At 36.9% G+C, this 27,139-nt stretch overlaps 1 protein-coding gene and 1 pseudogene across 1 annotated transcript in view; one reads left to right on the top strand and one right to left on the bottom strand.

Annotated features, from left to right (window-relative positions):
• NIPBL (NIPBL cohesin loading factor) overlaps positions 1–27,139 on the top strand; it is a 170,763-nt gene that overhangs the window by 21,397 nt on the left and 122,227 nt on the right. The gene's annotated exons all lie outside the window — the stretch shown is intronic.
• LOC119260288 (protein S100-A10-like) lies at positions 23,428–23,722 on the bottom strand (annotated as a pseudogene).

The following is a 27,139-nucleotide window of genomic DNA, read 5'->3' as shown; positions in this document are numbered from 1 at the left end:
CAAAGCTAGTTAATTAAGGCTTTCTGGCTGAGTTACTGAGTATTATTTCATAAGTACACATATACACAGAGTTTAAAATCCTACTTGCACTCAAATAAAATCAGTCCCTGAATTGTATTATCAGAGACATATCTGCTGAGATTAGGTATTGTTTTCAGTCCCCTTTTTAGGGGAGTATTATGATAGACATGGAGTACTTAATACTTAGTAAATAATATAATCATTTATACTTTGCTTATAGAATCTAGAAGGTCTAAACAGAAAGAAGTCCTTTCTGTTCCTTTTTTTATGATTCAGAAAATAAGAATTCTTCACTAAAACTTTTAATTGAATTTTTCCCAGCAATAATGATGAAAAACAATAATGGCTAATACTTATCATGATCACTGGTTTGAATATTTTTTAATATTACATTATTTAATCCTTACTGCAATCTTTTGAGGTGTACAGTATATTTAATATTCCCACCATACAAATTAAAAAATGATGGCTTATAAGGAATATGACTCACCCAAGGGATAAAGGAAGAAAATCCCATAAGCAATTCAAAATTGGCATATTTAAAATGAACACATAACTCTCCTTAATTTCAATTAGATGCTAAGCTTTCTGAGGTCAAGAATGTAATTTGTTTATTGCTTTATTCCTATTTCCTAACACAGAACTTGCGTTATTGCAGTAGTGCCAGACATATGGTATATTATTCCCTTTTTAAGATGAGTAAGTAAGGTTTTGAGAGGCTGATTCATTAGCTTTAGCCATGAACCTTCTGGAGGGAATCCATACAAGTCTCATTTGCATTTCATGACTTACTCTTTTTCCTTGGACTACCATTTCTATATTTGGCAGGGTACCTGGAAAGTTCCTATTCATTCTTCAAGTTCCAACATAATTCTATTTTTTTCCTGTGAAGCCTTCTTTTGTCGTTTAGGCAAGATTGGTTGTTCTCTTATCACTTTTTTTTTTAACCTTTACTATAATACCTATCATATCATACTGTAATTTTCTTCTTCCCCTTTGCTGGGAATCTTGCATAGATCTGGAGAAGGGACTGTGGTGGGCTGTGCCTTACTCATCTCAATTAAATATAAAATTAAGTATACAGTTACTAGTACTTTATGTGCTCACTAAATGTTTGCATTGAATGAATTTGTACAAATAAGCTAAAAATAAACTTGTAGATGAATGTTAAGGTACTTATTTCATTGTCCACTCTGCATCACTGTCGTTTGCATTGTGGTTTTAATCTGCTTCTTAGATTATAAGAAATCATTCCTCAGGCTGATTTCTTTCAGAAATATCAATAATTGAGGGAACACTACCATCTAGATTGCTACTATGGTTTTTTAAGGTGTCTGATATCCTTATCATTTGAGCGAAAAAATTAAGAAAGAGGAAAAGGCTTACAAAAGATGCAGTCATAGATAAGCCAGACATCTATAAATGAACAAGTTATTTAAGGATTTGAGTACAGAAAGGAACATATTTAAATTCTCGGCTCCTTAATATAGAGTATAAGTTAGAACTGTATTTACTGTTAATACGTAACACATATTGGATAAGATTGTTTATGAGATTCAGTAAAGATGATTCCTTTCTGCAAAAAGGTATTTAGGGCCTCCCCGGTGGCGCAGCGGTTGAGCACTGGGTTGTGAAGCTGCCCGCGGCCTCTGCGGTGCCGGTTCGATCCCCGGCTGCTCCCCAGCCACTGAGAGGAGGGTCCCACATGGCGCACAGACCTCTCCTGCCACCCGCTGCTCCCCTCAGCTGTGTATTTCAGTCCATCTGCCTGTTCTGTTCCCCGCTCTGGCTCTGGTGAATTCTCTCACCCTCCCGCGCTTCTGACTGTACCCAGTGCATGTATAAACAAAACAAACAAATAAATAAATAAAACATGCCTCTAAAAAAAAAAAAAAGGTATTTAAGCTGTTGATATACTGTAAATTAAATGATTCTTGAGTTTTTTAAAAACTATCTTAGTTATCTGTTGCTATGTATATTAATCCAAATTTAGTAACTTAAACTGTAAACATTATTCACAATTCCTGTGGGGCAGAAATCTGAGTGCAGCTTAACTGAGCACTTGCTGTACTCCATTTTCCCATAAAGCTACAATCTTCCTACTCTAGCTGTCAGTGAGGGCTGCAGTGGTCACTAGGCTCAACTGGCATGGGATCTGCTTCTAAGCCCTGCTCATTCTCTGTTGGCTGGCTACAGTCCCTGAGTGGTAGTTGACTGGGTGTGTCAGTTCATTGTCATTGTGAACCGTGCTCCTAAGCAGCACATATTATTATTACTCAGAAGCAATAGTCTCTTTTTAACTTAATCTCACAGTTGACGTACCATCACATTTGCCATATTCTGTTTGGAGTGCAAGTCTAGGTTCAGTCCACACTGAAGAGGAGATTACACAAGGTCATGTGTAAGTACCAGGAGGAATAGCATCATTAGGGATCATTTAGAGGCTGCCTACCACAGTGTGTTATGGGTTTAGTATAAGGGGTTGAGTGTTGCAAAAGTGAAAAAATTGAATAGATTTAAGTGCAGGGAGCAAGTTGAGGTTTGTTTTTGTCTTGGGTTTTTTTTTTTTTTTTAACATAATTTTAGTACATAAAGGCCAAAAAATTACTAGCCAGGAACAGATATATATTATTTGTCAGGCGTTCACTGGAAAAGGAAATAAGGAGTGAATATGAATAATTTGTTAAAGTCAATATTGTTACAATGTGTGTGCTCATGTATAGTTCACCCTTGCTATGACTTCTCTCATTTCTATGTTGGTTCTGATACAAGTGTTGTTTTTCTTTTTTTGGGGGGGGGGCGTTGTTTGAGAGAGATTTGCTATTACAGAATTCTTATATAGGTGGTTGAGCCGAAAAGCCTATGGTTTAGGTTGGACTTGAATAGGAAATACATTCTTAAATTTAGTTTTTCATGTGTGAAGAGGGCAGTTTCCTCTGGTTTTCTCTTTCTTAATCAGCTTTGTTGTTGTTGTTATTGTTTTCATAGAAGAACTGGGGTGTGGGCCAGAGGTGCAGTGAATGAGAAGGATTCACCGGAGACAGAGTGGGGAGCAGAAAGGTGGATCTACTGAAATACACTGCTGAGGGGAGCAGCAGGCAAGACTGGGGAGGTCTGTGCTGTATGTGGGCTAGCTCCCAGTTCAGGCCACAGTGGTGATAGTGCTAAAACTTAACCGGTAGTCCACCAGGGTGGCCCTCCTAAATCAGTATTAATGAGGAATGTGTTTGGTATATAAAGACATCTTTAAAACTTGAGAGGCAAATAAAATATTTTGATGATGCCTGTTTCTCAATTATTTACTGGTTTAATATTGTTACAGTGAGGATTTCATTGAGATATTGGGAAAACTTAAAATAATATTTCTATAATTTATCTAAAAATAACAAAATTCTGAGAACTATGGATTAATGGAAGTAGAAGACAGATAACCTTACTATATGTTAAACATTAAGTTACACTAGCTAAAATGTCACATACAGTATATTGTGATAGATAAATCAGTGAATCAGAACAACCCTAAAATTGTCACTCTGTCTCTGCAAATTAAATATGTAATCAGAATCATACTCTATTTAAATATACAGTATATAACATGTGATAAATATACACTTAAGACTTCCCAAAGCAATTTTAAATAATGACAGTAGTGCTGTTAATATTATGACATTTTGGGACTCTTTGATTTAATGTTAACAAGAATATATTTTATGTTAAGCATAATCTTGTATGGGTGCAGTTATTGTCCAGGGCACTAGGTTTAGGGCTGCAAGGAAATTATGACTTAGGGGATAGACAATATTAGAGCTAGTATTCCAGAAATGACTGAATAACTTTGGGCATTAAAAAAAATTGTAAGTTCTGATTTCAGTTTCTTCTTTTCAGTGTCTAAGGTTGCATCTAATGTAATGTCGTCACTACTAACATATTCATTAAATCTTGGAAAGCAAAGAGAAAAACCAACAAGCCACAACAGTAAAAAATTTCAACAAAATTTTAGAAGTAGTCAAGTCGGATGTAGGTTCTTTAGAGTCTTGAAGCCTTATCGAATGAATAAGATAAAGGAAAAGAAACTTTAGTGTTGCATATACTACGTAGAGCTATTATTTTATGAGTGTCCCACCCCAAAATTATTGCTGTTCCCAGTTCAACCTTGTTGACTATCTTTACATACTTACAACTGAAACCAGGGAGCACACACCAATAATCTAGTTCTGCATTTCCTAGTCAGGGTAGGTGAGTGCTATTGGTCTTTTGGGCAAGGCATTCATTGTACTGTACGACTCTGTGGCTTAGTGTCCCACTCACTACTGCCAGTTGTAACTAACTCTCAGATCGTACAAATACTAAAAAGTGCTCTCAAATTTTTCTACAATTTGGTAAGCAAATACCACCCTCTGTTGAGAATTTATTCGTTTACTCTATAAAAGAGGCCAGGTAGCTCTTTTAAAAATAGGTTAATTTCATGTTGTAGTGTTAGAGTCAAACTAAACATTGGCACAAATGAAAAGGATTAGGAATTAGTGTTAGGGATTTGAATTTTTTTTCCCATTCCAAAAATTAATAGCCTGGAAATGCAGGAGAGGACTTGCTACAGTCTTTTGGGGGGCAATTTTGTACTTTCAAATAATCCATTTTTCAAGAGAAAAGTATTGGCGGAATCCCCAATCCAGTCAGTCCTTTGGAATTAAACCAGTAAAATCATTTTGCCAGAGGTAATCCTTTTTTGTTAACTTTATCCCATTATTTAATTTAACCCAATTCTAAAGCTTCAAGTTACCAAAAATTTGAGAGATCAGTAAAAGTAACTCATTTACCCAAAACTTTACCTCTCAAGCAAGTTTATCTAATCAGAACACTTACAGATTCCTGACTTGGGCTTAGCACGAATGAGGTCATTTTGGGTCTGTTTCCTTTTATTTTAGCCACAAAATATTATGAGACACAAGTGAGCAACTATTCCTTGTTAGGTAACCATGAATTAAATCTAAATCTAATTAATGTAAACACAGGTAAAAGTAAAATACTACACCTAATATTATAGCTCTAAAGTCATATATGCTGTTCCTGAGTTTAGAAATTTATATAGGCACCATTTATATATGAATTCTAATATTACCTGTGGAAGTAAAATAAAACACAAAGGGGGAGACATAAACATACATAGACACCAGATCTCTTAGTTTTCACTGAAAATTTTAGCCATATATAGTTGTTTTGATAAATAATAAGTATTTTAATTGTATTTGTGAAGACATTGAGTTATTTTTCATTCAGTTTTTAAATAGTCTTTACCTATTCATTCAGATAAGAAACCACTCCTTTAATTTGCATTTCAAAGAATGGCTTTTATGGTCAGATTTTTTTCCCCTCTAATTCCCAGTAGAGATTTGGGGTCTGACTTGGAACTGTTTCTCCAAGCCCACACTCCTCGTCTTGTAAAAGATTCTAAGACAAGGAGTCTAACTCCTCAAAGAACTTGGGTTCTATGTAGCCTTATGATGAAAAGGTTGATACATTTACTTGACTATATATTTTCTCTAATATACTTCTATTAGGGAGGTTTCCAATATAGATGGAAACTAAGGTTCTTACATGCTAGAATAAGTGTCCTGTTCAATTTACACTTAAAACCTCCAGGATCCAAGACTAGTACTATCCTGGAGGTTACAAAAGAAAAGTCTTTAGATAGTTTCCCTGAGAGTTTGGCAGTAGACCTCAAAAGGAGTCAAGTTCTTGTCTCTGTTCAGCAATATTGAGATCAAGGCTAGAGTTCTGAATGAGTAAAGGAACACTTCATCCAACTCTATGATTTTTCTTATGAAGAACACAGAAGATAATTTAGCAGTAATGGTACATGAGGAGAACAAAAAAGGGGATAGATTGAGATATTTTATATTCTTCTGTTTACTGACCCCAGAAAAACTTTTTTAAATCTATAGTTTTGAATTTTGTATGCAAAAAAAAAAAAAAGGACAAGTTTTGGAAACTCAAGAGTTCCCTAGTTGCCCTGGCAACCTTAAGGTATCATTGATATTAATGAGCCAATTTATTGATAAGATTTTGTAAAAGCAAGCCATAATTTTTGTTAAGGCATGATTTTAGGTCTAATTTCTGTATTTTTCTTATTAAAAATATACCCTAAGGTTAGCTAAAATATTTCTTTTCTACAGTTCCCTTTTATTCATTTTTTAAAGAAAAAATTTAGATTGAGAGCTCTAAATTTTTCACAGGTCTAATAACCAATTTAGAAGTTTTCCAATTCAATAGTGACTCAGCCAACCAGTAAAGCATTCTTTATAACTTACTGGAAAATTCAGAGTATCTTACTCCTAGTAAGACATAACAAAAGGAATGATTCAGTACATATTAACAGTTTTTAACAAAGCCTTGAGTCTCTTGAAGCCTGAGCTATAACTAGGAGGAATATGCAGCAGGAGTTGGGATTTATTTTGTTATCCATTGTACTTTTCAGGTGCATGGACATTATATTGTGGTCGGTGGCTGCTAACTGTTCTCTAGATCTTGACCAACTTACACTTCATTCACATGGGAGACTTTTTTATTTTTTTGAGATTGCATATTCTCTACTAGCTTTTAAACATTTGCCCCGTGCCCACCAAATTGGCATTTTTGGCTTCCAGGATTTCTTTAGCAACAGCTATTACCTTAGTGCATGTTTCTTATTATAACACAGAAGAATCTGAGGGCAGCAATTCCTTTTACCCAGACCTCAAGACTGGAAAAACATGGGGGACAATGGCAAGAACATGGAACCCTAATTTCCTGCCCATGGAATAGCTCAAAATAGCACCAAGGCAGAAGACATCTATACCCAAACCTCGTGTTGGGAAACATGTCATAAAACAGCATAAAACACATAATATGAATGAAACATAAACTGATCTGAAATTTCAGAAAAAACAAAGCAGTAGGATAAACCAAAATCAATGGAACAGTCAATATTAAGGACAATATTAAGAATTCTTGGGCCTCCCCTGGTGGCGCAGTGGTTGAGCGCTGGGCTGCGAAGCTGCCCACAGCCTCTGCAGCGCCAGTTCGATCCCTGGCCACTGGGTGAGGGTCCCACATGGCGCGCAGACCTCTCCTGCCGCGCCCTCTGCTCCCCTCAGCAGTGTACTTCGTCGATCTGCCTGTTCTGCTCCCCACTTTGGCTCTGGTGAATTCTCTCACCCTCCCGCGCTTCTGATTGTACCCAGTGCTTGTATAAATAAATAAATAAATCTTAAAAAAAAAAAAACAAAAACAAAAAACCCAGGAAAGTGTGGGCAGAGATGATTCTGCTCTGCTTCAGAATCATGCTTATTTCCAACAACAACAACAAAAAAGAATTCTTGAAGCCCAAATTGTCGCCCAGGAATCTTTTTGCCCAATTGTTGCCCAAGAAGCTGGCTTCACTAATATCCAAATATTACTTTCCAAAAACATTTGGGCAGAAGAATACCAAATTATTCAACCATAAGCAAGTAGTGGCTTTGAAAACAAAATCTTAAAGATACAAATAGGAAAAAACCAAGCTGTTACCTTCTTGGGATGAGCAACTAATATTAAAGGACAAAATCCTTTAAAGCCAGAAATCTCAATACCAAAGATCCATTTCACCCAAACCCTCTTTATTTTTTTTTTACCCCATCTTAAATTGAGAGAAAGAAAGAAAAAGATTCCTCACAAAATGGTTTCAGTTAGATTCCTGTAGCAGAGACAAATTAGGAGTCTGAAATGGTAAAACTTTACCTTGTTTGTTGGCCTGTTGAGAAGTCCTACATCTCTCTTTGCAGCCATCTCGGGCAAACAGACAGCTTCAACCATCTGATCGTTCCCCTGCCTGGGTTTCCAAATTGTTGGGGCACAAATAAAATCATGCTGTACCCTTCTTGTGTTTTTATAAGCTAATAAATAAGAGGATAAGCATCAGAGATTCATAAGAGAAAATGCAAGATAGAAGTTTAATAATATGTATACCTGCTGCATACATGGGAGAAACCCAGCACCAGTGGGTTTTGAGTAACCCACTGGACAAATAACTCACCCACATGGCTTTAGTTGCCACCTTTAATAGATTAGATAGGACATAAAGCACATATGCCCATTTCAAGAAATCAAGCCTGTAGAAATCTTGGAGGATATAAAAATTTGTGTTTTAGGGTGTGCATTTGCAGTATTATTGGTAATAACACACTATAAGTAAATAGAAAAGACTGGACAGCAGCAAAAAATCCCACCCATCTTAGTGGATATCAATAGGGAAATGATTGAGTTGTTTATGATACATAATGTACATTTGTTTTTTAAAAAAGGAAGTAGGACACTATATACTTGATAAATTCGTTAACAAACAGTGTATCATTAAAGGAAGCAAAGCAAGTGTGATCCCAGTTTTGCAATAAAAGTGTGGGGGGGGACCTGGAAGCTGAAATTTTAAACATATTGTTTAAACAAATAAATAACAAGGTAGAACCAAGACATTTAAAGGTTGAGAAAAAAGAAATAATACTGTTTGTTCTTCTAGCACACAATTGATTGCCCCATATTTTACCTTTATTTCTTCCTTTTCCCTCCTTCCTACTACCCAATTTCACTAAGTAGAAAAGCCTGTCTTTTTTTTACCACCCCAGCTTGTGCTTCAGATTTATATGCACAAAGGAAAGACCAGTGCCCTACAGATAGCAGCACAGGTGTCACACCAGTCCATTTGTACTCAGATGTCCGGACAGGGTTCTCTACTCTGGAGCCTCTCTCGGGGCCTGTGCACCTTTGGTAACCTTGGGAACCTGCACTGTAGCCACATCATTGGTCAGGGTTTGAACCTTGGTTTTTGGCTGGGAGAGCGTGAGACCCTTGGCACTGTGGGTGTGCACAAGTTTCCCAAGCTTGGGGTGAGCGATGCAGGCAAGTCAACTGAGTTTGTGACAGCTGCCCTTTAGGATGTTAGCCCTGACCTTCTTGGGTGAAAAACCTGTCTTTTTAATTTCTACCTCAAAAAGACTTTATAAAAGATCAAGTCAGTAATGGGACAGTGCGCAACACTATTGTCACGGACCCGTTGCACTCAAAATTTGTCATGTTTTGACTGTTTCCTTTCCTCTCACGTCTTCTTGTTGGGCCCAAACTGTAAACCTCTTTCCTATATGTATCTTTGTTTTCCCCATATATACCTTGTTGCTTTTACCCTTATTCCTATCTTCATTACTTTATGCTGTGATTGCTGTAGTAGCCTATGAAACTTACCTTTTTTACGCTTCTGCCCCATTCTTTTCCATGCTGAAAAGTATCTTCTGAGTGTATGATAGTCAGGATTACTACTATTTAGTTATGTGATTTTGAAGAAACAGGTTTATGTTGGTATTTCTAGGTGTGAATAGTATACCCCAATAAAAATACTGCTTTTGCAGTTTGTCTCTTCACCCACTAAAGAGAGAATCTTTTATCTTACCTTTTTTTAGTAGTGGGGAGAGAAGGGAAAGAGGAAAGGAGATAGAGAGCTGTATACACTACTGTTTCGTTAGTCATGGTTTAGCTCTAAATAATTATTATATAAACTCGCACACTGACTTGCCGCTTCCAGGGGGAGGATGCTATAATAGGCAAGATTTAAATGGGGATGTTTATGGAAAGAATTTGCATGGTGAGTTGTGTTTTAGAATAGGAATTCTGTGATGAATAAGCAGGTCTGATCTTTTAATATCTGTAAGTTCATGGTTTGCTTTATTATTTTGATGTCATTCATCTTCCCTTTAAGAAATTCTCAGCTGAACTAAGAGGAAAAATGAGTACTATTGGAATCTGAAGAAACTTGTTAGAAATTGATCAGTTAGTAAGGTGTTCTCTAGAGAACCAAGTTTCCTCTTTAGAGAAAGTAATAGGGAGGGCAAAGCACCTTGAGAGCTTTTGCCCAAATGACACTCCTCAGATTCTGAGATAACATCCCACTTATTCTCCCAGAGAATTGGTTTTAATGAATCATTATTATTAAAGGAATGTGTCATATTTCTCATGTGTGTGGGAACGGATCACTTATTTAGAATAGTTGCCTTCAAAAAAGTGATTGGGCAATAACTATGATTATTTCCTACACACTCAGGCCCCAACCTTTCATATTTTCAAGGCTGCCAACTGCCATCTTCTCTGGCAAGTCTTTCCTGATTTACTTCCAGCCTTTCCTACTCAGAAACAGTTTCTTTCTCCTCAGAACTGAACTTGGGTTTTGTTTAAAACTCTTTTGCTTTTCTGCTTACCTGTAATTTTATATGTGCCATTAAAAAAATCTACATTTCATACTGGAAACTTCTCAAGAAGCCATATGTCTAACTTTTCTTGTATTCACACAGTATTTAATATGTCTTGCACAAATGTAAAGGCTAAGAAAATATGTTCTGATCAACTCTTTGTTGTGAAAATTACATACGAGAAAGTTAGTGAACTTAACATGTTTTTGTGCTTATACTCCCATGAAATATTTTTTGTACTAGAGGAATTAGGCAATAATTATGAAGGTGATATTCAAAGACTAAAGTTGGAAAAACATTATAACTGAAAAAAACATCAAGTGCAAGAAGTAACTAGAGTTGTAGATAAACAACTTTGTAAATCCTCATAGGTGATGCTGAGTTTGTTCTTAAATGGGTCCGTTGAAGGATTCTAAGAGGTGATTTGATCAAATTTATGTTTTAAATACATTAGTCCGATATAATGAGGACGCTATATCTAAACATGGTAAAGCTAGACAATGGCACCTAATTAGACGATGCAGGAGCTTAGGAAAGGGGTAGGGGTGGATGCCCAAGAGCTTTTCTTTTTAAAACTTTCTAACATTGTTGTTCATTTTTGTACAGTGTTTGGTTTCTCCCCTCAGGTGTAGTCCCCATAAATATCCCACCACCACAACACCTCTGATCCACCACCATGGTCCCTGGTGCTCTTCCCACTCCTGTTTTGGTCCCTCTTCCTCACCCTCCCCTGCTCTAAGCCTCAGATTTATAGTTGTCTACAAGTTTTGTCTTTTTTTTTTTTTTGACTCTTTGTTCAGTTTCCCTATATTCCCCCTATAAACGAAATCGCCCGATATTTTTCTTTTTCCTTCTGATTTATTTCACTCAACATAATCCCTTCCAGCTCCATCCATGTTGCTGCAAATGGCATGAGTTTATCTTTTTTGATTGCTGAGTAGTATTCCATTGTGTATATATACTACATCTTCTTGATCCAGTCATCTGTTTTTGGGTGTATAGGTTGTTTTCATATCTTAGCTATTGTAAATAGTGCTGCACTAAGAGTGCAGGTTTCCTTTCAAATTAATGTTTTTCTGTCCTTTTGGGTAGATTCCTAGGAATGGAATACTGGGTCATATGATACATCCATTTTTAGTAATTTTGAGGGTCCTCCACACAGAAAAAGCCTAAGATCTTTAGCTAAACCTTGCATCTCTTGAAGTCAGAGGTATAGCCTAGAAGGATTATATAGTGGGATAGCAGCAGGGCATTTATAGTAGGATAGCAGACAATATAGTACAGAGTGATAGAAGAGCATGGTGATTAGATATACAGATTAAATTGATAAGTCTCTGGTGTCTTACTTGAAGTGGGGTAAGGCAGAGGGATGTTTCATTATTACTAGGCTTTAGCAATTTAATGAAGTGCTGATACTGAGAGAAAGAATATAGGAAGAAATAGAATAACATTAAATACATTTTGTAGTTCAGATGAACTTGAACTTGTTAAATTTGTTAAATTTTGAACTTGTTTAATTTGAAATGTTTGTATAACGGCCATTTGAAGCCAGCAGGATTAGGGAGAGGTCAAGACCCAGAAACATTAGTATACAGCATCAAAGTCAGAGTGGTTAATGTTAGTCCTGGAGAGTATGTATTGAGATTTAAAAAACCCATTCCCGCAGCCTCTGCAGTGCTGGTTCCATCCCCGGCAGCTCTCCGGCCACCGGAGGAAGGTCCCACATGGCATGCAGACCTCTCCTGCCGCCCGCTGCTCCCCTCAGCAGTGTACTTCGGTCCTTCTGCCTGCTCTGCTCCCCACTCTGGTTCTGGTGAATTCTCTCACCCTCCCGCGCTTCTGACTGTACCCAGTGCATGTATAAACAAACAAACAAACAAATAAATAAATAAAACATGCCTCTATTTAAAAAAAAAAAACAAAAAACCCATTCCCTCTTTGTGCTTTCTCTGATGTCTCACTAGCTATTTATCATAGCTTACTTACTATAAGTTTTTAAATTATAAAAACACAATTTCTTTTAAGTTAAATCTAGTCAGGAGGGGTAAAAAAAAAATCAAGGCAATTCAATTTGAAGACTTGTAAAACTATTGTGATTAATGCTTCAAAATATGAAACTTTAAAAACAGGTGGGTAGCTGCTCTAGATTAAAAAAAACTAAGAGACATCATAATCAAATACAGTGTGATCCTTGATTTATTGATTAATGGATCCCAAATTGTTCCTTAGAGGACACTGTTGGAAAAAGTGGATAAATTAAAATGGGCTGTGTATTAGGTGGTAAATGTGGCAATTTTTTTACTGTGTAGAACACCCTTTCTCAGGGTGAAGTGTCCTAATGCAATTTAACATAACGGTTCAGCATTAAAAAAAGAGGTATATATGCAAATAGAGAAAGGGATTTTAAAGAAAAATAAAATAAATGTGGGTTTGTGTTGAGTATTTTTAGTTTTGTGACACTCTTTTTATTAAAGTGTTTAATTTTCTTAAGATATTTTTTGGTATGATCATATATTAGTTGAATAAGATTGTGTTTATTACATGTTTGTGCCTTTTTTATTGATTATGGGAAATAATACAGTAATTTTCATGAGGTTCCTCTCTTTGAAGCCTATGAAGTAGAGAGACCAGAATTATGGTGATCTTTTAAACACTGCAGTCTGATCACAACCAAGGTTTATTCTTTGTCACATTACCTATGCAATACAGTTTGTTAGGAAGAGATGTACTCTGTCCAGTACCCCAAGAAGTCAGACTAATAGAATATTTGACAGTGTATATATCTGCATGTCTGGAACATTAGACCTTCACAGTGACCACAGTGAAAAAAGAGCTGGAGGGTCTTCCACTGACTCTTAAATATTTCAGCCATGAAATGACACACAGCTCATTTCTACTCACAGACCATTTACCAGAACCAGTTAAATGATCCTGCCTTATTGGTAAGGGTCTGGGACATGTGGAGAGCATATGGCTATTTGGTGAGCAGTAAATGTCTGTCATGTTTTGTAGTTCATACCAAGAAAGAGTGTAATTTTTACATTGTGGATAAAGGTCTTATTGCCATAATTCTGCTTATTAAATTATAAGAAACATTTTTATCACTTAGTTCCAGGAAGTGACTTACTGCTTTCATATCATAACCCATTATTATTTATTACCTTAAAAATTATATAGTAAATGAAAACTGAATTTGTGGGAAGTTTAGTAGTTTGCCTAGTTACAGAATACATCATTTGGAAAGCTTATTGAGTTTTGAAGTTTTGCTTTGTCATTTATATTTAATGGTAGCTATTTCTAAATACTATTTTACCCTCAAATTTTTTTGAGATTTTTAATGTTTACATTATGTACATTAAAAATAGCATTAGTGTTTTTCAGAGTCTGATATATTGATTACTTGTAAATAAACCTATATGTAGTCATTTTCTTATTCTTGGGTATTTAACTTGACTTTACTTTTAGAGGTATAAATTCTATTGTATTTTTGAACAAGTATCTAAAATGTTTTGCTTATATTGAAAACATTTGAAGTGGTTATGTAGGTTAGTTACAACTATATAAGCTTTCTTTATTTCTGAGGTAATTTTTAATATTATAATTTTGCATAGAACTACAAACAATAGAAAGCTTGTTTGAATATATAATCTTATGATAAATACTTTTGATCTATTATAGACAAAATCAGTTAACCAGTCTCAGTTGAGTTGATCCCTGTACCAAACTCTTCCTAAATAGTTTATTTTTATAAAATTAGGTAGATTATGGCAATGAAATGATGAGCTCTTTGCAGGTTCAATATAGGTTTTTTGCCCCAGTAATCTTTTTTTTTTTTAAATTAATTTATTTATGCATGTAAGAACTGGGTACAGGCCAGAGGTGGGGGGTGGGCGGTGATAGGATTCACCAGAGACAGAGTGGGGAACAGAACAGGCAGATTGAGTGAAGTACACTGCCGAGGGGAGCAGCAGGTGAGTCAGAAGAGGTCTGCTGTGTCATGTGGGTTGCTCCCTGGCTGGCCCAGGGATTGAACTCTTGTACCACCAGGGAGGCCCCTGTCCCAGTAATCTTGATGAGAGTTTTGTTCTCAAAACAGTACCCTTAAGAAAAATAGCACTGAAGCTTTATCATATCTGTAGAATCAAAGAAAGAGAATTCTTTTTTAATACTAAGGACACAGGACCTCCCTGGTGGCACAGCGGTTGAGCGCTGGGTTGTGAAGCTGCCCGCAGCCTCTGCGGCGCCGGTTCGATCCCTGGCTGCTCCCCGGCCACCAGAGGAGGGTCCCACATGGCACTTAGACCTCTCCTGCCGCCCACTCCTCTCCTCAGCAGTGTACTTCGGTCCTTCTGCCTGCTCTGCTCCCCGCTCTGGCTCTGGTGAATTCTCTCACCCTCCCGCGCTTCTGACTGTACCCAGTGCTTGTATAAATAAATAAAGAAATAAACAATCTTGGGGGCCTCCCCGGTGGCGCAGCGGTTGAGCGCTGGGTTGCGAAGCTGCCCGCAGCCTCCGCGGCGCCGGTTCAATCCCCAGCTGCTCCCCGGCCACTGGAGGAGGGTCCCACATGGCGCGCAGACCTCTCCTGCCGCCCGCTGCTCCCCTCAGCAGTGTACTTCGGTCCTTCTGCCCGCTCTGCTCCCCGCTCTGGCTCTGGTGAATTCTTTCACCCTCCCGCGCTTCTGACTGTACCCAGTGCATGTATAAACAAAAAACAAACAAACAAATAAATAAATAACATGCCTCTATTAAAAAAAAAAAAAGAAATAAACAATCTTTAAAAAAAAATACTAAGGATTAAGGATACATAAAGCTTCCATACTTGAAGCAGTTTGTTAAAACATTAACTTTCTTTAAATTTTGCTTAGTTATAATCCAAAGAGAATTTTTGAATAATAGCCACTCCAATTTCATCATGGTTTTAGGTGGTTTCTGATCTTTGTTTTGACATATAAAGATGTTATAAATCGTATTATATGTAGTATTATGTGGTGACATGTCTCAGGATTTACAGAGCTGCCTTCCTCTTTTGTGGAAGTGATGCTAACTGAACACATCAGCAATTCTTTGCATTTCTGTCTGGCTCTCTAAGATCCACCTGTTATAAGTGGTGAAATCAAACTTATAAGTCAGTGAAATCAAATTTAATCATTATCATTGGTAAGACAGACTTAAAAGGGGATAAACCTGGAGTATCTATTTCTTTATCACAGCTTTAATCCAGAGGAAAAATATATGTGGAATGATACCAGTCAGTTGTTACAAATGAATTGTCACTGCCATTTCATTTGTGGTATTTTTCCTTTTTTTTTCTCCAAACCATCTATTTCCTAAAGAAAATTAGTTAATGAAATTTCTTTTCTCAGTATACTTAATCCAAATTTAAAATTTCCTATTAAGAGGTCCTCTTAGCTCAAAGGTATTTATTAAACTATTATTGTAGTTGGAAAGAAACACTTTTTCTGAAACTTTCCAAAATACAAGTAAGCACCTGACTGAAGCAAAAATGTCTTCATTTTTGTATTGGAAATGTGGGGTGTCTAATACCCGAACAATTTTCAGAACGTTCTTGATTTTTAGGTAAATTTCAACAACCCATTAAAATTTAATTTGTGATTACCAGCTTTTTATGTTTTCTAAAAGGGAACAGTTTAACACTAAAGGGGTAAGGTAGAAAAGACCAGAATAGAAGACAGTCCTTCCATATGTTAATTGATAGTATCACAATTTATGTATTTGTCTTGCATTATCTTTATTTCTCTTGTTTCACTATTAACTTCTGTCAGCTTTATTTTCATCCTTATTTGGAAAACATGATTTTTTGAACATTTCCTGTGAGGAACTTTATTGTGCTTATTGCAATAGAAAAAACTTTTTGATTTAGTAGGGAAAGTCTTTGTGTGACAAGTACATGACTAGGAGAAAGACACTTTTTAAGTTGATGTTTATTTGTTTACAGAAGCAGGGAATTCTCAGCTTTTTTTCTAACAGTAAATTGATCTTACATATGATTTTAAAAACCTTGAATGGCATTTATATACAGATTCTTGTTATATGCAATATTCACAGGAATAGAATTTTTAAAGTACCATGCAAACAGCTGTCTGCAGCTATCAATGCAGGTGTCTCATTAAGCTGAATACAGACTGTAACAGAAATACCTTGGATATAGCTCTTTTAAAATTTGTTGTCAAGTATTCTAGCTTATTTTATGATTTCTAAAATGGGTTGTGGCAGAGAATATATAGCTGTATGGTATAGAGATGAATGACTTGGACCCAGGTTTTCTGGGTTTAAATCCAAGCTTTGCTTCTTACTATGAAACTGGTAAAATAAATCGTTGAATTTGAAGTCTCTAAAAGTTTGTTTGTTTGTTTGTTTTGTTAGTGCCAGGACACAGGCTCTCATAATTTTTTAGCTTTTTGGGGGAAGTGTAAGGAATGGAAAGAAATACAGGAAAATAAAGACAGGAGAAGTTTCTTGGGCCTCCCTGGTGGCGCAAGGGGTTAAGACGCAGCACTATGGTGCTGTCTGCAGCCACTGCAGCACAAGTTCGATCCCTGGCCAGGGAGGTGACCCACATGACGTAGCAGACCTCTCCTGCCTTGCCTGCTGCTCCCCTTAGCAGTCTATTTCAGTACATCTGCTTATTCTGCTCTCCACTTTGTCTCTGATGAATTCTCTCACCCCCCACACCTCTGGCCTGTACCCCAGCTCTTGTATGCATAAATAAATAAATCTTTTTTAAAAAAAGTTTAAGTGACACAAGTGCAGAAGTTTTCAAAAACTAGGAAAGCATAAATTGATAACAGAACCTGGAGGTTGTTTATGTATGTGCCCTCAGGAAGCACTTGTTATAAGCATCCTATCACTTTGTCCCAGCATTTCAATAAATAGCCATTTTAAAGAACCATATCAGGTAAATAAGTGTACACAGATGATACACAGATATGGTGAAATTGTATAAGTAGACCTTGAACATTGAGCAAATTGTTTTAGGACACATGTGACTCAATTTTTGATACTTGTCTGTATAAGATCAGTATTGATGCTTTAATTTTTTAGTAGGCTGAACTTTGGAGTCTATTGACTTTTTTAATAATAAAGACACAATATGAAACAAATTTCTTAAATGGTAACTACAAAATTGATATCTATTCTGGAAAATAGAATATATTAATTCTTGCTATTAACGATTAAAATGGACTCACTTTTTAAAAAAAATTATTCATCTTTTTAATGAAATGCCTTTTCCTAATATTCTTGTTAATCTTTTGACAGTATAGGCTTTCTCCTCTCAGATGACACCATAGTTTTCCCACCACCAAAGCACCCATAGTTAAAATGGACTCATAATTATTTTCCAGGAAAGAAAACTGTTGTTCATAATCATGATCACCACCGCTGCACTGTTCATTTCAATAACTTGGTTTACCTTATGTGCTTTATCTGGTATCTTTAACCTGTGTCTGAAGCCTTACATATTGTTTTTGTTAGTTTCTTATCATTTATTTTCCTAGAAGACTGCCTGAGTTATTTCCTCATCTTGTAGTAATTATTGACTAGTTTTCAGAAATTTTTGCATTTAAACCATAATTTTCAATCATAAGTACCATAATATTTTAATCAAATTTTGGAGATATTGAAGTCATACCTAGACTCAGAAATAGATTTTTGTATTCTCAACCTCGTCTCTCTATTCCACCATAGCCTCACCACTTCAGCTCTTTGATTTGTCTCATCTTTAAAAAACTTTTAGATTACTTTACTAAATTAACTCTATACCAAATGATAATCCAACTCTCTTAGCAAATATTTTAGTGCCTCCCTAACCTTTCACACCTACCAAGAGAAACTCATCTGATACAACATTTTTACCCTTGCTTCATAAATACGTTAAGAGATATTTCATCTCCAGCAAAAATCATTACTGATATTTCCATAAGTCCATATTGCTTTTGTTTTGAGTATTTTTGAAAATTGCATTAGAACCGTAATAGTCTAATGATATCCTGTTACAGTAGTCACACCAAAGCAAAATTAAAAATACTCTTTTTGCTTGGAACTCTTATAATATTGTGCGTACCTCCTTTGACATTTCATAAAAATATTTATTCTTTTTCCGAGTATCCTTTTTCTTTGTATTCTTGCCAAATGAGAATCAAAAGAGATGATTTAGGATTTGGTAATTTAATCATGCTAAATTCATGTTGTCATTACTTTCCCAATTTTGTAGTGTCATTAAAAAGGTTACCAGGATTTTAGTTTGCCTTCAGTTTGGTAAAGAACTAGTTTACCTCAGTAAAATCCTGTATTTTAGGAAACTTTTTTTTTAAAAAAGATTTATTTATTTATACAAGCACTGGGTACAGTCAGAAGCGCAGGAGGGTGAGAGAATTCACCAGAGACAGAGCAGGGAACAGAGCAAGCAGAGTGACGAAATACACTGCTGAGGGTAGTAGTGGGCGCGGCAAGAGAGGTCTGTGCGCCATGTGGGACCCTCACCCTGTGGCCAGGGATCGAACTGGCACTGCAGAGGCTGCGGGCAGCTTCACAACCCAGTGCTCAACCGCTGTGCCACCGGGTAGGCCCGGAAACTTTTTTTTTTTAAGATTTATTTATTTATACAAGAACTGGGGTACAGGCCAGATGCGTGGGAGGGTGTGAGGATTCACCAGAGACAGAGCAAGGAACAGAACAGGCAGACTGACGAAATACACTGCTGAGGGGAGCAGCGGGCGAGACAGGAGAGGTCTGCTGCGCAATGTGGGTTGCTCCCTGGCCGCCTGGGATCGAACCTGCGCTGCAGAGGCTGCGGACAGCTTCACAGTGCAGCGCTCAACCACCTGCGCCACCAAGGAGGCCCTAGGAAACTATTTTTATAAAAGTACCAGTTTTCCAAAATGAATGTGACTAGTATAGTCACCACTTGAAACTTACCTCCTTTGACACTTCATTTACTTCTCCAACTTTAAATGGCATCTCTACTGATGAACTCAGAAATGCTTCTTTTTGCCACTTAGGTAGAGTGCCTTCCAAACCAACATGGGGTTGGGATGACATTGGGACCAGAAACACCCCATGTGGGGAAGGAAAAGCATGCACAATTGTTGCTTAAAATTTTTTAAAAAAATTTTATATTGTTTCAATCATTAGAATTCATTAATAAAGGGAAACACGAAATCATTAATCTTCTATTGTTGAAGTACAGTGTTTTCCTCAGTGTAGTTATGACCAGTTTCTGTCATTGCCTATTTGCCATTCTCTTATTTCTATGTAATGACCTTGGATTTTGATCCATTTTTTCAGCCTTTATTATTTCTTTTTGCTTTACCCTAAACCTGTCTGTCTGATGTTAAATTAGGAAAATCATGCTATTCATTGTAACTATTAAATCTCATTTTGACATTACCCAATTTGGTTGTATAGTCTCAGAAAGGAATGTTTGAATCTATATGAGCTATGTGTGAAACCAAATTGGAGTTCTGTTTTCCTTTGGCCATTATGATGAGTATGATACTTTTAACCTAGTTCAGAATGTGGGATGTATGAAGCACGCATGTACGTAATTACCCTGAGATTACTCTGATTTTTTAACTAGCATTTAGGATTACTGTGCAGTAATATGAAGCTTGTACTAAGTTTTATTCCAGAAAGTCCTGAATTTGACTTTCCTACTTATTTTATGAAGTTGGGCAAGTAACAGCCTCTCTGAAGTCCATATTTTTGCTTTTCATGTAACACCCTATTTATCTGAGAGGGTTGTTATGGCTAGACTTGATAATTTTATGTACCATGGGAATTTTTTTTTAATGTTTTATTTATTTATTTGTTTGTTTGTTTGTTCGTTTTGTTTATACATGCACTGGGTACAGTCAGAAGCGCGGGAGGGCGAGAGAATTCACCAGAGCCAGAGTGGGGAGCAGAGCAGGCAGAAGGACCGAAGTACACTGCTGAGGGGAGCAGCAGGCGGCAGGAGAGGTCTGCGCGCCATGTGGGACCCTCCTCCGGTGGCCGGGGAGCAGCCGGGGATCGAACCGGCACCGCAGAGGCCGCGGGCAGCTTCGCAACCCAGCGCTCAACCGCTGCGCCACCGGGGAGGCCCTACCATGGGAATTTTGACAGTATAAATGAAATGTTGAAAAGCTAAAACCAATTTCCTTAGAAATTGGTTTGCCTTTCTTTACCCTTCCTTTGATAAAAAGAATTTTAAAGTGTGACAGCATTAGGGCAGTGTAGTGTAAATTTGAACTACAGTTTTCATTTTCACAATTAAGTACTTTTAATAAAAACCTAGTTAATGAAAAATATATTTTAAAGGAATGATTTGTTGTAATTAAGCCAATCAAAGCTGACTTCTGTGGGCCAATGGTGCTATATTCTGAGGTAGAAATTTCACACTTTTTTCCCGCCTTGATGAGTAAGTCGAGGCCCTTATTTTTACTGATATTTCTTAACTTAGTAACTAAAATAGTCTTTAAATTTTATTCAAAATCACTGATGTGGGGTTTTTGTGGGAGAAATTGGTTTTTCACATTAATTTTTTTTCCTTTGATGTGAAACATACTTGGTTATATTTGATGTGAAACATACTTTGGTTATATTACTTTACAACTTAGGTGTTCAAATGAATACTGTCACTTACAAAATTTCATATGTAGGAGAAGCTTTTTCTTCAGGCACAGAAGTTATTTATTAGCAGTTAACTCTGGTAGGTGTGAAATAATTCACTTAAGTTTGTCGAAACTTTTAATGTAGTAGTATATATGAATTACAAGTTGAGTCCTGCCAATTTCTAGTCTTACAGATGTGTAGGGTAAGATCCAATTTTGCATGTTTATTGATGATTAATTTCCATTTTATAAATTCCTAATGAAGGTGGCTAAGATTGTTTGCAAATTTCAAGTTGATTGTCTGCATTCTATTAGCTGTCCTATAGATGGCATTGTTATAATTTCTTTGCTGACGTTTTTTTGGCTTTTCACAAAGATCTGTTAGTGTTTCATCTTTAGCATTTTGTGATTTGTTAATGTAATTGCTTAATCAATTTAGAGTAATCAAACTAAAGCAAATAATATCAAACTAGTGATTGTAGTTGTTAATTTTGGGTAGCAGCCATTTTTCTCCTAAATAACCAACTGTTAACAACCAAAGTTAGCACAGAATATTACTGAATTAAAATTAAATTTTAATTATTATTTATAAATTACTAAACATGATTTTTGCTCCTCAAGGAAATTTTGTATAATTTTATATATAGTGCAGAAGCTTGTCCGCATAATTGCTTCTCGGCCTTTTGGCTAAGATCAAGTGCAGAAGCTTGTCAGCATAGTAGGTTGTTTTTATTGTGTTAGGTGATTAAGAGAATGGTTCTTACAGATTTGAGTCTATACTTTGCTTTGTCTATTATTAGCTGTGTGAATTTAGGCATATTGTTTAACCTCTTAAAGAGGTTCAGTTTCTGCAATAGTCTACAAAGTGGTTAGGGCAGAGACACTATATTGTCTTACTCTACTTGTATTCACAATGTCTGACACCTGGTAGGTACTCAATAAATTTTGGTGAATAATAACTACAAGATTGCCATAAAAATTAAATAGAAATGTGAATGTAAATCATCTATAACCTACGTAGCGGGTATTAGCTACTCTTACTAATAATAACAGAAAATCCCTGTCTAGGTATCATGTGACATTGATTTTCTCTTAGATTTTCATTTCTTATACTCCCTTTCAAGATTTTCTTTCCCCGTCTCCACCCAGATGTTTTTGTTTTGCTTCAGTCTTCTATATTTTCTGGGGGCCTGTGTCAAAGCCTATTTCTTTGACCTTACTTCCATACCAGTATCTTTGTTATGTAACTTTATATATTTATTGTCTTAATAATTGCATTTTTAAGGAAAGTAATTTACAATGCTATTAACCAATTATTTTGTCAGCTTTGACAGATACTTCTTAAATGTAGAGAAGTTAATATCTACCTTGCAAGAATGTAAAAGATTAATATAGTTATATACAGTAAACTAGCACATGCCTGGTATATAGAGGGTATTCAGTGAATGGTGCTATTTATTTATAGTGTTGATCTTAACATTTTAAAACATTTCTTGCTTTATCATGTTGCATCTCAAAACTATTAATATGTCTATTTATTTTTTAATAGTAATTTTACATGCATTATCTCATTTACTTATTAAAATAATTGAATTAGGTAGTATTTTCTTTTAAGATTTATTTATTTATGCATACAAGAGCTGAGGTGTAAGTCAGAGGTGTGAGGATGGGGGTGAGAGGATTCACCAGAGACAGAGTGGTGAGCAGAACAGACAGATCTGCTGAAATACACTACTGAGGGGAGTAGCGGGTTAGACAGGAGAGGTCTGCTGCACCCTGTGGTTTAGCTCCCTAGCCAGGGATTGAACTCATGCTGCAGAGGCTGGCAATAGCTTCATAATGCTAAGACTTACCCCCTTGCACCACCAAGGAGGCCTTGACTTGGGTAGTATTACCCTTAATTTGTTTTCGACAAAAACTTCAAATTGGCCAAGTAAATAACCCAAAGTCATTCATTTGTAAATGGTGGAATTATAATTAAAAACTGTACACTTGCCACTATTCTCTGTTGTTTGAAGGTTATTTCTTCTTTGCACTAGAGGTTATTTCTTCTTTGCACTACATCATTCTTAACTTTTAATTCCTGTTGTCTGTACATTTTCCTCTGTTCCGTTCACATTTCCTCCTTTCCTTTTTTTTCTTCTGTCCTAATAGACTAGGAAAATAGTATTCAGTATTCTCATCTAAGCATATACTTTTTTAAATCTCCTGCTTTGTTCATTTTACTAGTTATCGTTGATGAATATTTTCTTCTCATTTTTTTGTAGGTATACCAAAATCACATTCATTGATAACTTAGTGCAGTAACTTTTTTTTCTTTTCTTTTTTTTTTTTTTTTGAGGGTAAAGAGAGGCAAGCAACATAAAAATCAAAAGCCTGTCTGCCTTGAATTGAGTTTTCATTCTCTTCTGGTCAAATAGGGGTTGAATTTGAGTTGGAGTCCCAGTCTGTTCTTGAAATCCTTATAGAGGGGACTCTGTGGGGCATATTCCTTAAGGGACTCTTGGGGATGACTCCCATGGTTCAGGGGTTCCACTCCTGGCTGCCTACTTCTTTCTCATCTGCTTCACGTGCAATACAAAATTGTCATTGCAGGCGAAAATGAGTCCAGCAATGAGAGAAAGGAAACTCTGGAAGCCCACTTTGCCATCTTGGCACTGGCCTCAGCCCTTCATTATTTTGTCCACAGCCAGAGGGTCTTTTTGATTTTCAAAAAAATCCAGGGAACTCTTTTTCCATGAGTGCTCTTAGGTCTTCTTTTGTTAAGTAGTCTTTATAACCAGAAAAATTTGTGAAAGCTGGACATCATTATTTCATTTCATGTTCCATTTGAGAAGGCATTTTGGTGAGGTCTGTTGAAACCTTGGCCACGAAGTGCAAGGGGGATGCTTGGTTGGCTGGAAAGTACACCCTACTTTAGTAACTTTTTCATCCTTTTCTCCACACCTTTTTATTTTTTAATTTAATTTTTTAACATTCATTCATTCATTCATTCATTCATTCATTCATTTATACAAGTGCCGAGGTACAGGCCAGAGGCACGGGAGGGTGAGAGGGTTCACCAGAGACAGATCAAGGAACAGAACAGGCAGATTGACCAAAGCACATTGAAGGGAGGAACAGCCGGCGAGACAGGAGAGGTCTGCCACGCCATGTGGGACCCTCCTGGGCCGGCCGTGATCAAACCTGCGCTGCAGAGACTACGGACAGCTTCACAGTGCTGCATTCAACCACCTGCACCACCAGGGTAGGCCCTCTCCATACCATTTTAACTGTGAGAATAATTATCCTTGGGGGTGGGAGGAGTTCACTTTTTTATTTTCTTTCATTGTTGTTCATTTTTGTACAATATTTGATTTCTCCCTTAGACATAGTCCCCATAAACCTCCCACCACCACATCATCCATGAACTGTCTCCATAGTCTCTTGTGTTTTTCCCTCCCCTATTTTGACCCATCTCCCTCCTCCTGCCCTGCTATATGACTCAGATATATAGGTTGTCTGCTAGTTTTGTCTCATTTTTTTTGACGCTTTTTTCTTCTGATTTGTTTCACTTAGCATAATCCCTTCTAGCTCCATCCATGTTGTGAGTGGAGTGAGTTTATCATTTTTGATTGCTGAATAGTATTTCATTGTGTATCTATACCACAGCTTCTTGATGCAGAGAATAAATATCTTTATTGTCTTAATCCCTTTGGTTCACTCCACGAGCACCTCTGTTCAGACTTTTAAGATAAATCTGGAGGCTCCACTCCAACCCTTAATTTCCCAGCAGCCCTGCCTTGAAAGAGTCAGGGGGCGGGGTTCAGCTTTTACTATGGAGTTGGTTGGGAGGTTGATCCTCAGGATTCCTCTTTCAGAAGTTACATTCTTTTCAGAGATAACAGTCTGATGCCTTCTGGGCCAAAGCCCCTGAAGGCTTGGTTTCCTTGGCACATACAAATGTTTAAAATTTCGTGTGTGTGCATTTATTTATTTTTTAAAGTAAGTGTTTAACATTTAAATCAGGGAACCAAATTAATGGGAGGGTGGGGGAAGGAGTAGGAATGGCAGATTTTCAACTTCTCTTTAACACTTAAAAAGTTTTGGCCTCGGGCAGCCCTGGTGGCGCAGCGGTTGAGCGCTGGGTTGCTGCTCTCAGCCTCTGCGGTGCCGGTTCAATCCCCGGCTGCTCTCCTCAGCAGTGTACTTCGGTCCTTCTCCCTGCTCTGCTCCCCGTTCTGGCTCTGGTGAATTCTCTCACCCTCCCGCGCTTCTGACTTTGCCCAGTGCTTGTATAAATAAATAAATAAATCTTTAAAAAAAAAAAAAAAAAGTTTTGGCCTCATGACCTGATTCCCAGGTGATTGCCATCCGTGGAGTTGCTGCTTTAGACATTCGCTCTCCAGATTGCCACTACTTTCTCTTGTTTTATATCCATCTTTGCTTTTAATCACTTGGAGTGACTTTGTGGTCACCATGGACATTTGAGTTTGTAATCCCTACTTTAATATTAGTACATCTGAATGCCTCAGGCATTAGGAGCTCCAAACACAGATAACACAAAGAAAAGAGCTTTTGATCAGATAATCCTATTTTGATAGGAGGAAAAAGCCTTTTTAAAACATCAAGTTTATATATCATGTATGTGAGTGGTAGGTAGAGTGCTTAGCAGGCCAACAATTGAGCATAACATTTGTTCTATATGTAAAACTGCCTGGTATTGTGGTAAGCACTGAGGAATATAAAAATAAATGATAATGTTCATGCCACCAAGTACTAAATAATATAACATCAAACTCAGGTCTGCTGTGCCATGTGGGTAGCTTTTCAAAACATCTAGCCTGTGACTTCTAGTAAACAAAACTTTTATATATTGAAAGCATAAGCAATGTTATTAATGAAATTGTTTGCTAGATCACTGGTGTAAGTGAAAGAAATGTGGGCAAATGGTCAGTGGCTTTGAAATAAACTTAGTTTTTAAAATGTCTGCTTTACTACTGATAACCTTTCTAATGATATGACACGTTAATTATTTTTGAATCTGACGTTCCCCAGTTTTGAGGTAATTCTTTTCACAGACATGTTTTGAGTACTAAATGAGATAATAAATGTATAAAATGCTCTCTAGTTTCCTTTTTTGTAAATACAAAAGAAACCAACAATTTGGGGTTCAAGAGATTTGTTCATAGAATGAAAAATTAATCATCTGCTTAACTGGTGACTGAATATTTGCTCTTTGGTCATTTTCTGTAATCTACCATTTTCTTTCAATAAAATCAAAGTGCACAGAGAACAGGAAACTCAGGAGACTGAGAAAGACTATGCTTTGCAGTTAACTGTGAAAGTACTCTTAAACATGTCATTTCATCTGTTTTTTCCTTTCATATATAAAAGAAAGGAATTAGAGTACAATACTTAATAGAAACTTCCCATTCTTATGTGTTAGTGATTCTGTTCAAATCAAGGTAATGTTGAATGTAACTGCTTTCTTTGGGTAAATGAAAAAGTCTTCAACTACATGTAGTTTACTGTGTGAACTTCTTCTTCTTTTTTTTTTTTTTTAAATAGAGGCATTTTTATTTATTTATTTATTTACTTATTTGTTTGTTTGTTTTGTTTATACAAGCACTGGGTACAGTCAGAAGCGCGGGAGGGCGAGAGAATTCACCAGAGCCAGAGCAGGGAGCAGAGCAGGCAGACCGATGAAATACACTGCTGAGGGGAGCAGCGGGCGGCAGGAGAGGTCTGCGCACCATGTGGGACCCTCCTCCGGGGAGCAGCCAGGGATCGAACCAGCGCCACAGAGGCTGCGGGCAACTTCGCAACCCAGCGCTCAACCGTTGCGCCATGGGGGAGGCCCTGTGTGAACTTCTTAAATAGCATTGTTTTTCTTATTCCTCTCAAGAAATTTTAGTTCCATTGCAGTTTAGAACTAATTAATACCACCAAATCATAATGTTGTTGCTTTCATTTCCAGAAACTGTTAATATATAACTAATATGTACATTTTTTATGGGACCCTCACCGGCGGCCGGGGAGCGAACCGGCGCTGCAGAGGCTGCGGGTAGCCTCGCAGCCCAGCGCTCAACCACTGCACCACCAGGGGAGGCCCTGTATGGTTATCTTTTTTAAGAAAAAATATCGATCTGTGGAAAATGTGTATAGCTATCGGGTTGTCAGAAAAGTCATGACACATTTTTGCTTGAAAGACATAGAAAAAAATAAATCATGACTTTTCTGACAACCTGATACGTGTTGATATTGACACCTACAACT

The sequence above is a fragment of the Talpa occidentalis genome, unplaced genomic scaffold (assembly GCF_014898055.3).
Source record: "Talpa occidentalis isolate TD23 unplaced genomic scaffold, MPIMG_talOcc4v2.1 talOcc4.6, whole genome shotgun sequence".
NCBI lineage: Eukaryota > Metazoa > Chordata > Mammalia > Eulipotyphla > Talpidae > Talpa > Talpa occidentalis.
This window is presented reverse-complemented; position numbering and strand designations above follow the sequence as displayed.